At 39.1% G+C, this 9,366-nt stretch overlaps 1 protein-coding gene and 1 long non-coding RNA gene across 4 annotated transcripts in view; one reads left to right on the top strand and one right to left on the bottom strand.

Moving 5' to 3' along the window:
- The window catches only part of LOC309637388, a 36,389-nt gene extending 27,871 nt beyond the window's left edge, over window positions 1–8,518 (bottom strand). The window contains exon 1 of the long non-coding RNA XR_014250511.1: window positions 3–8,518. This is a non-coding gene — a long non-coding RNA (uncharacterized lncRNA). The remainder of the gene's footprint in view (window positions 1–2) is intronic.
- LOC309637379 (uncharacterized protein) overlaps window positions 1–9,366 on the top strand; it is a 194,223-nt gene that overhangs the window by 77,273 nt on the left and 107,584 nt on the right. The window lies entirely within an intron of this gene.

Genomic DNA, 9,366 nt, shown 5'->3' with positions numbered 1-9,366 from the left:
ACTACTGAAGCCCGCGTGCCTAGAGCCTGTGCTCCACAACAAGAGAAGCCACCGCAATGAGAAGCCCGCGCAGCACAACGAAGAGCAGCCCCCGCTCGCCGCAACTAGAGAAAGCCCGTGCGCAGCAACGAAGACCCAACAGAGTCAAAAATAAAAAAGTAAATAAATTTATAAAAAAGTACTATACACAAGCAAGTCCAAGATCATGAAGAACATCTCAGATTACATGGACACTTGCTTCTTTGCATTTTATCTGTCTTCTACAAGTGAGGCAGGTATTTATGGTTATTGGAAACTTCGGTTCATATTGGAAAGTACAAAATTCTCTGAATTATTTTCTTTCACTTTTTCTAGCCTACCTTTATAACTGCAGATGTTAGAAAGAGTGGGAAAATGTTTGAACTCAATGCAAGAAATTATCCTTTGTGTGTGAATTTCAATCAAGTATTAGGGTCCCTGGCCTGGTTCTGTCAAACACTTGTCCAGGGTCCCTCTGACCCCACTCCTCTCGTTCTGTCTCAATTAGCCCATCAGCACCTACATGTTCAAATCCCTGCCTCGTGCCCCAACTTCATTCAACTTCATCTCTTATTACTCTCCCCCAGCTAGCTTAGCAACAACCATACTGGCCTTCTTGGAGTTGCTAAAACAGAGCAAACTGAACCTGATTCAGAGCCCTTCACTCCTCAGTCTCTTCTCTGCAGATCTGTTTCCGTGAACTTGACAGGACTTGCTGTTTCTCTTCATTCAGTTCTCTCAAAAGACATCTCCTTGGGAGACCTCCCCTAATCACACTGGCAAAACTAACCCCCAGTCACTCTCTACCATAGATCACTATCAGTTATCTCCACTATTTTAAATGATCTTATTTATTCTTTTGTCTACATGCTATCTATTTTGTAAATAATGATAACTGACTGTAAGCTTTAATGGAAAGGAAAAAAACCTTGACAAAGCATCAAAGCATGGAAGAGGAGCAACGATGGAAGAGTGAGCACTGATACGGAGGCTTACTGTAAGACTACAGTAATCGGGACAGCGTGGTATTATTGACAGAAGAGACTCATAGATCAATGGAACAGGATCCCATGCCTGGAAATACACTCGCACAAATATAGTCGACTGCAGAAGGTCTGCTCCCAAGGAGGTGGAGCATAGCTCCTCACTCCTGAAGTGTGAGCTGAGCACAGAAACTTCCTCAAAGAGTATGGAAACAGGAAAAAAAAAATGGAATAACTTTACTGTGGATAAACCTGACATACACTGTTCAGCCACATCATCAAGGTCAACATCACGGTAATAAGTTATGTTGGTTGTATGCTCACTTCATATGATGTGATGAAATTGACACTTTACCTTGGGACCTCCTCCCAAAACCCACACCCCAGTCTCATTATGAGGAAGACATCAGAAAAATCTCATTGGAGGGATATTCTACAGAATACCTGAGCATCAATTTTCAAACCTGCAAAGGTCATCAAAAGCAAGGCAAGACTGACAGACTGTTATAACCAGGAGGAACCTCAGGAGACACAACTACTAAATTAATGTGGTATCCTTGACAGGATCCTGGAACAGAAAATAGGTGAAAACTAAGGAAATTGGAATAAAGTATGGGCTTTACTGAATAAGCATATATTAATGCTACTTCATTAATTGTGATAAGAGTGCCACACTCATTGAAGATATTAACCATGGGGGAAACTGGGTGTGATATATACAAGAACTCTGTGTATTATTTTTTCAGTAATTCTGACAATCTAAAACTGTTCCAAAATAAAATTTTATTTAAAAAAATAGCAAACTCTACAGTGTCTTCCTTTGTGGAATTAATATGAACATAAGAATATTAAGATCTTTAAGAAGCCCTCCAAAAATCAACAAACTGACAATGGAAAGCGTTAGTACCACCCAAGGGATTAGGACTGTCTCACTATTGCAATCCCTCATTCCACGATGTGTTTCGGAACCACACGTTCTAGAATGTTAAGTTGCGAATTTTCCCTAAAAGTTTTCATATATGCTCACTCTTCACTGCCTCCCCGTCTTTATGTAAGTTGCTTCTTGGACTAAGAATAGCCTTCCCCAGTAACAGTGAGAAGTTAAACTCTACCAATATCTTAAGACCCAGCAAGAAGGCTGCATCGTCTTCCATCCACGTGCCCCTAATCCTCCCATCCAATCTTCCCAAGTAGGAATAAAGCTCCTGAATTCACCGTAACTGTAAGCATTTTTCACGGTATCTTTCACATGGCATGACTTTTTTCTCATTTTTGTCCAGGTCTTATCTTGTCTCTGGAAAGTATAATCTTGGTTGCAGGACCCAAGGCTGATTCATCTTTATATTCTCTCACAGCCCCTTGCACAAAACAGCGAGTTATTCAAATGGTGGGTATTCAATAGATTACCTGGTCAATTTATGAAGGAAAAAGCATAGTTCGATTCTATTAGATTATACAGACATTCTCAATTGTGTCTTAATTTCTAACCATACAAGATAGCTGGACCCTGAGAGATTAATTTTCCATGAACAAGGCAATTGATGTCAAAGGAACAGCAACAGCAAAAAAATCAACATGGGCTTCACTTCTGATTTTGACACGTGTATTTTCTTGGGCCTCTGGGCATCAAAGTCTCCCCTGCAAGCTTTGATGCATCAGTTCACCACTAATGAAGATCTTCTTCAAACTCTTCTTGTTCACACATCCAGCTTCCCGTGAAAGATCTGAACAAATGTCAGTTGCTTCCTGTTCCAGTTAATCACTCAAGATGTGTGACAGCATCCGATTTTAATGAACGCCACCAGAGCGCCCGGTCCCTGTAATGCAGCTAGCTCCCCTTCTTGGCTCACGGCCCACTCTAACACTGCTTTGATGATGTGGGTACAACAGAGTCTGTTGAACAGATGTAATCACAAGCTACCCTCCATTTAACAGTCAGTCATTTCAGCTGACATGATGTCCTTTTGGCTAGGTGTTTATGTACTTGTAACTGTTCTCGACTGTCTGTATAATTCTTAATCAGATTGATCGGTTAGTTGAAACATGTGCAGGGGTTATGTTCCTTGTTCTGCCATCCAGGGTTTAAAAAATGTCTCATTATTTATCTAAATTAAATTAGATTGAATTCTGAGCCTGTACTTCCCTGGGTGACAAGAAATTCAAACCCAGTCATGTTTGAGGATTCCCCTTTTCTGGGGCCGCCAAAAATTGCTGAGTGACATGAGGGTATGGCGTAGATGAGTTTAGACATAAATTCATTATCATTGTCTCTTAAATGCTTCTTATCTGAACCTCAGGAGTTGCCTCAAAGATGGCTTCCCCTGCTTTTTAAAAAAAATTTTGTTTATTGAAGTATAGTTGATTTACAGTGTTTCAGGTATACAGCAACGTGATTCAGTTATACAGGTATATATAAATATATGTATTCTTTTTCAGATTCTTTTCCATTATGATTTATTAAAAGATATTGAATACAGTTCCCCATGGTATACAGTAGGGCCTTGTTTGTTTTATATATGCTAGTGTGTATCTGTTACTCTCAAATTCCAAATTCAGTGATAGAATTCTCGCCTGCCCCCTGCTTCTTAAATGGGCATCTCTGGAGGTAAATCTCACTGCTACTAAGAAACAGCTACATAATTTGTGGGGCTCAGTACAAAAAGAAAATTCAGGGCTTCTGGTTTAAATTTATTAAGAGTTTCAAGATGGTAAGAGCAGAGTTTTAAAGCGAGTGCAAGGCCTTCTAGGCATGGGGTTCTGCAGGGCTGCACAGATGGTGATTCCATGAGCCTGCCTTGCCACTCCTGTGGCACTCCTTTATGTTAGAACTCTGGGTCATCCCTAGTCACCGGATCAGAGTTCCTGTGAGTCTGGCTCTCTAAGGAAATAGGTAGGTTCTTATTAATTCCAGGATCCACGAAACCCAACTGCTCTTTTCTAGGCTTAGGAGTTTTCCCTTCATTCTGGAAACTTTCCTCCCCTTCTCCCACCCTGTTCTTGCAGCAGCAATCTGCTCTCCTCCTGGACAATCCCGCTCTTGTCTTTTTGAACTTTAGGTTATGGGAGCAGAGCCTCTTCAGCTTGTCCCAAAGCTTAGGGAGGTGGCAGTTCTCTGTGACAGTGGGGCTCAGTGGGGTCCGGCAGCAAAGCATCCCCTGGAAGCTTGTTAGAAATGCAGAATCTCATTATCGTATTAAGTGAGGTAAGTCAGAAAGAGAAAGACAAATATCATATGATATCAATTATAGGTTGAATCTATAAGTTGATACAAATGAACGAGTTTATAAAACAGAAACAGACTCCCAGACTTAGAAAACAAACTTGTGGTTACCAAAGGGGAAAGGGGGTGGGGGAGGGGAGGGATTAGCAGATGCAAACTGCTGTATATAGTGTATATAGGATGGGTAACCAACAAGATCCTACTGTAGAACACAGGGAACTCTTCTCAGTATCCTGTAATAAGCCATAATGGAAAAGAATATGAAAAAGAATGTGTATATCTATGTATAACTGAATCACTTTGCTGAATACTAGAAGCTAACACAACATTGTAAATCAACTATACTTCAATTTAAAAAAATTGCATGCAGAATCTCAGACCCCAACCAGACCTGCTGAATCAGAATCAGCATTTTTACAAGATCCCCAACTCTGGGGCTCAAGGCATTGCTAATTCTTCGTGGGATAGGGAGGTGCAAAAGATAATTAGTTCTTCTGTTTTGTTCTTCTGCACTAAGATAAATATACAAACTAATTATCCACCTAATATAGGTAGCTATTAAATTAATTGGCAACAGAATCGAGCCTTTGGTATAGAGCAGGAAGTTACAAAGTCTCATGCTTCCAAAGGCCAGGAAGGTCACCTGGATGTGGGCAGCTGATTGTGGGTGAGGTGATGGGGAGTGCTGGGGGAGGTACAGGCTGGGGAAACATTCTTTTCCACAGCTGCTGCAATGAAGCTGCAGGCGTCTGGTGGTGGGGATCTTCTGATGCTCCAGAGAAGGTGGGAATTTGGACTTTACTTGAAAGCTTCAGCAACCGGTGCAAAACTTTGAAAACATTGTAAGGACCACATAAAGCACATTTTAAGATATATTTGGGTGGCAGTGTGATCAGTCATGTAGAACTTTATAATAGATGGTTTTGCACAGGCATTTGGAAGGCAGCGTATTATAAAAGAGTAAGTCTCCATCACTCATTGTAATCTTAAATAGATTACATGACATCCTTTTTCTTTGATTTTTCTCATTCATAAAACCTAACCCAAAGTATGGTCACAAATTAGAATAAATGGTATGTGCGTGCAAAGAGCTCTGGGTTTCTGGGATAAGCATCGGTAGATGGTTACAAAATTGTCTGCAATGACTCCCCTTCCTGTATCTATACTCCATATGATGTAACTTTGCAGCTCATCCCATCAAGAGGTGAAGACTATTTCTCTCCTCCTTGAATCTCGTCTGGCCTTGTGTTTTGCTTTGGCTAATAGAATGTGGTGGAAGTGTGTCAGTTCTGAGCCCTACTTCTTCCTCTTTTGGCACCTCCTTGCTGCCTTGAGAATAAGCAGGATAGCCTGATGGAGGATGCGGGACCACATGGAGCGAATACAATCCATCCTAGCTAAGGCCATCATGCACCTTCCAGCCCTGTCAACCCAGCAGCTGATCAAACTGATCTATCAGCTCAGCCAAATAACCTAAAATGTTGTGTAATCTTCTTGGTATTAATCTTGTTTAGCTTTTGCTGAGCTTCTTGAATCTGTGGGTTTATCATTTTTAGCATGTTAGGAAATAGCTTGACAACTGAATCGTTAATTATTGCATCTCGCTGCCTTCTAAGATCTTCTAGGACTACATTTACCTGTATGTCAGACCATCTGCATCCTATACATTTCCTATGCTGTCCCGCCCGTTCCATCATTTTTGTGCGTTTATGCTTTAATTTTAATGTATTTATGTATCTGCCTGTGGGTTCACTAATTCTGTCTTCTGCTCAGTGTATCTTTCCACCCATCTAGTAGTTCTCAGTTAATAGGCAGTATATATATATATTTCAGGATATCCACGTTTGTTTTAGAATGCCCATTTGATTCTTTTCTGTAGATTCCATATCTCAATTGAAATTCTTCATTTTTTCAGCCATTTAAAAATCTATTTTTTCTAACTTACTTATGTGGTCATTTTAAACTTCCCTATGTACTTCTATATCTTATCTTTGGATTTGCTTTTATCATCTGATTATTTTTTAAAAAATTCTTCTTGCATGTCTTTTTAAAATTTAATTTGGGCATTGTCAATAAAAAATATAGAGACTGATGATGATGTTATATTTTTCCCATTGAGGGAAAAATAATGAAGTAAATTCATTTTATTTTATTTATTTATTTTTAAATTTTTGGCTGCATTGGGTCTTCGTTGCTGTGTGTGGGCTTTCTCTAGTTGCGGCGAGAGGGGGCTACTCTTCGTTGAGGTGTGCGGGCTTCTCATTATGGTGGCTTCTCTTGTTGCAGAGCACAGGATCTAGGCTCACGGGCTTCAGTAGTTGTGGTGCGCAGGCTCAGTAGTTGTGGTGCATGGGCTTAGTTGCTCTACGGCATGCGGGATCTTCCCGGACCAGGGATTGAACCTGTGTCCCCTGCACTGGCAAGTGGATTGTTAACCACTACGCCACCAGGAGAGTCTTGAAGTAAATTCATTTTAGAATGGATAACTACTAAGATGAAAACTAGAACATCTGGATTCTACTCCTGACACTGTCACTGTGAGCTTTCAAAATTCACCCTCAGGGGCCTCTGCTAACATTAAATGCTCTCTGCAGTCTTGTTAGATGCAAGAGATTACAGTTCAGTGATTTCCTCCTGCTACAGTGATGTGCCAAATCTCTTGGAAAGGAGAAGAATAAACAACGTTTAAGCTTAATAATACCTTTCTGAGATGAGAAGACTCGAGCCCCAAACATTTATTAACTCGCCTGCAGTTGTAGAAATTACTCAGAGCCTTCAAAGCAGCTTCAGTAGTGGACATTTGGGTATATCAAGAAAATCAATCAGGACCCCGAAGAAGCACGTTTCTTTCAAGAAAATCCTAAACATGGTTCATTCAGTTTTTCTGTTAGCCTATGGTATTGGCATCAATGGGCATTCAATGAGTGTCTACTCATTGTTATTTACAGCAGTCATAGAAATAGGGATGAAATGTTATTTGAACTCAGCTAAACCCAAAAGTACCAAAAATACCCAAATGTCCAAAAAGTTCTGAGAAATTCAATCTGACTCATCTTGGCAAATAATCCACAACTTGAGACATCTCTCTGTCTCTCTCTGTCTCTCTCTCTCACACACACACACACACACACACACACACACACACAACTTTTTTTCTTCCATTAATATAGCTTTAGTTCTGCTTTCTCTGCTAGGAAAGTCAAAAACCCACAGGCAGCTGTATCCAGGTGACCATATGAAGTAACATTTCTCCTAAGAGGCAAAAAAAATGCTACCACTGCTCATGGATGAACTATTAAACTTCCAAACATTTATCCTTTACTACACTATGATGTTTGTAAGAAGAAATGTAGGCTATTTCTCAGTTATGAAGTCTCACCAAAGTCAGAACTAAAGTGATAAAACTACAACAAACAACAAAACACCTTTTCCTATGTGTCTTCAAATAATGTTTACTTTGAAATCTCAAGGTTTCAGGAAAATAGAGAGAATAAATTTTGCAAACAGTCAGCTCTTTAACCATCTATTTTTTGTGTCATTATTGTTTTTACATTTCATTCCAATTTTATATTTCAGATCAATTTGAAGCTTCTTATATAAATATGCCCTTTCCATTCTTCACCCTCTTCTTCCTATTATGAAGCAGTAGTCTAAATTTAATATTATTCACCTGCATATTTTATTGCACATTTTAAATTATACTTTATCCGTATTCATGAACCACAGTATTATTTTGAATGTTTTCAAGTTTATTTGAGTATTATATTTTAGATATTTCTTTTCTATTTGCATGTTGATCAGAAATTTGTTTTTGAGATTTTCCCGTGCTTATTAGTTCATTCATTATTACTGTTGTATTTCATTTCATTGTATAAATGCATCAATCCATTCTATTTGTAGGAATTTAGGCTGATCCCAATTTTTCTCTTTTAAAAAAATTGCCATTAGGGACTTCCTGATGGCATAGTGGTTAAGAATCCACCTGCCAATGCAGGGGACATGGGTTCGAGCCCTGGTCCGGGAAGATCCCACATGCTGCGGAGCAACTAAGCCCGTGTGCCACAACTACTAAGCCTGCGCTCTAGAGCCCTCATGCCACAACTACTGAGCCCACGTGCCACAACTACTGAAGCCCACGTGCCTAGAGCCTGTGCTGCACAACAAGAGAAGGCACTGCAGTGAGAAGCCCCTGCACCGCAATGAAGACTAGCCCCCGCTCGCCGCAACTAGAGAAAGCCCACACGCAGCAATGAAGACCCAATGCAGCCAAAAATAAATAAATTAATTAATTAATTTAAAAAAAATTGCCATTAGTCATTCTTGTGCGTTTTTGTTTACCTGTGCAAGGGGTACTCTGGGCTGTTTTCCTACAAATGGTATTGTTGGATGCTGGATAAGCTTATTTCCAACTTTACTACATAATGTTATTTTCTTTTCCAAAGTGATTGTACCGATTTACACACGAATCCCACCCCCCACCCCTAATTGTGGATAAGAGCTTCTCATTCTCACCTAATATTTATTGTTGCCACATTTGTTCATTTTTGCTAATGTGATTGAGAGTAAAATGGTATGTGGAATGTTATATCTATTTCCTGACCACTAGTGATATTGAGCCTTTACTTTAATATGTATATTGACCATTCAAGTTTACTCTTCTGTAAGTTGATTGTTCTCTATTTTTATATTGGGTTGGGTGTCTTTTTAATTGATTTCTAAGTGTTCTTTATATTTTTTGAATATATACAATATCTTCTAGTCAATATCTCTTTTTACCTTGTCATGGTGACATTTCTTTAGAGGAGTTTTAAATTTTATGGTGATCAAAATTCATTAATACTTTTTCTTTACTGTGATTTTGCATCCTCATTGAAAAAAATCAATATATAACCTGAGGACATGAAGATGTTCTTCTGTAGCTTCTCCTAATATCTTATGGTTTTGTATTTTATATTTAGAATTTTTTTCAGCTTTACTGAGGTATAATTGATAAATAAAATTATAAGTTATTTAAGGTATACAGCATGGTGATTTGATATGTGTATACATTGTGAAAGACCTCCCCTCATCAAAGAAATTAACACATCCATAACTTACGTAATTTAGGATTTTCATCTGCTTTAATGTTATTTCTCTGTACCTTGT

The sequence above is a fragment of the Balaenoptera physalus genome (assembly GCF_965194825.1).
Source record: "Balaenoptera physalus genome assembly, chromosome: 11".
In the NCBI taxonomy this organism is placed as follows: domain Eukaryota; kingdom Metazoa; phylum Chordata; class Mammalia; order Artiodactyla; family Balaenopteridae; genus Balaenoptera; species Balaenoptera physalus.
This window is presented reverse-complemented; position numbering and strand designations above follow the sequence as displayed.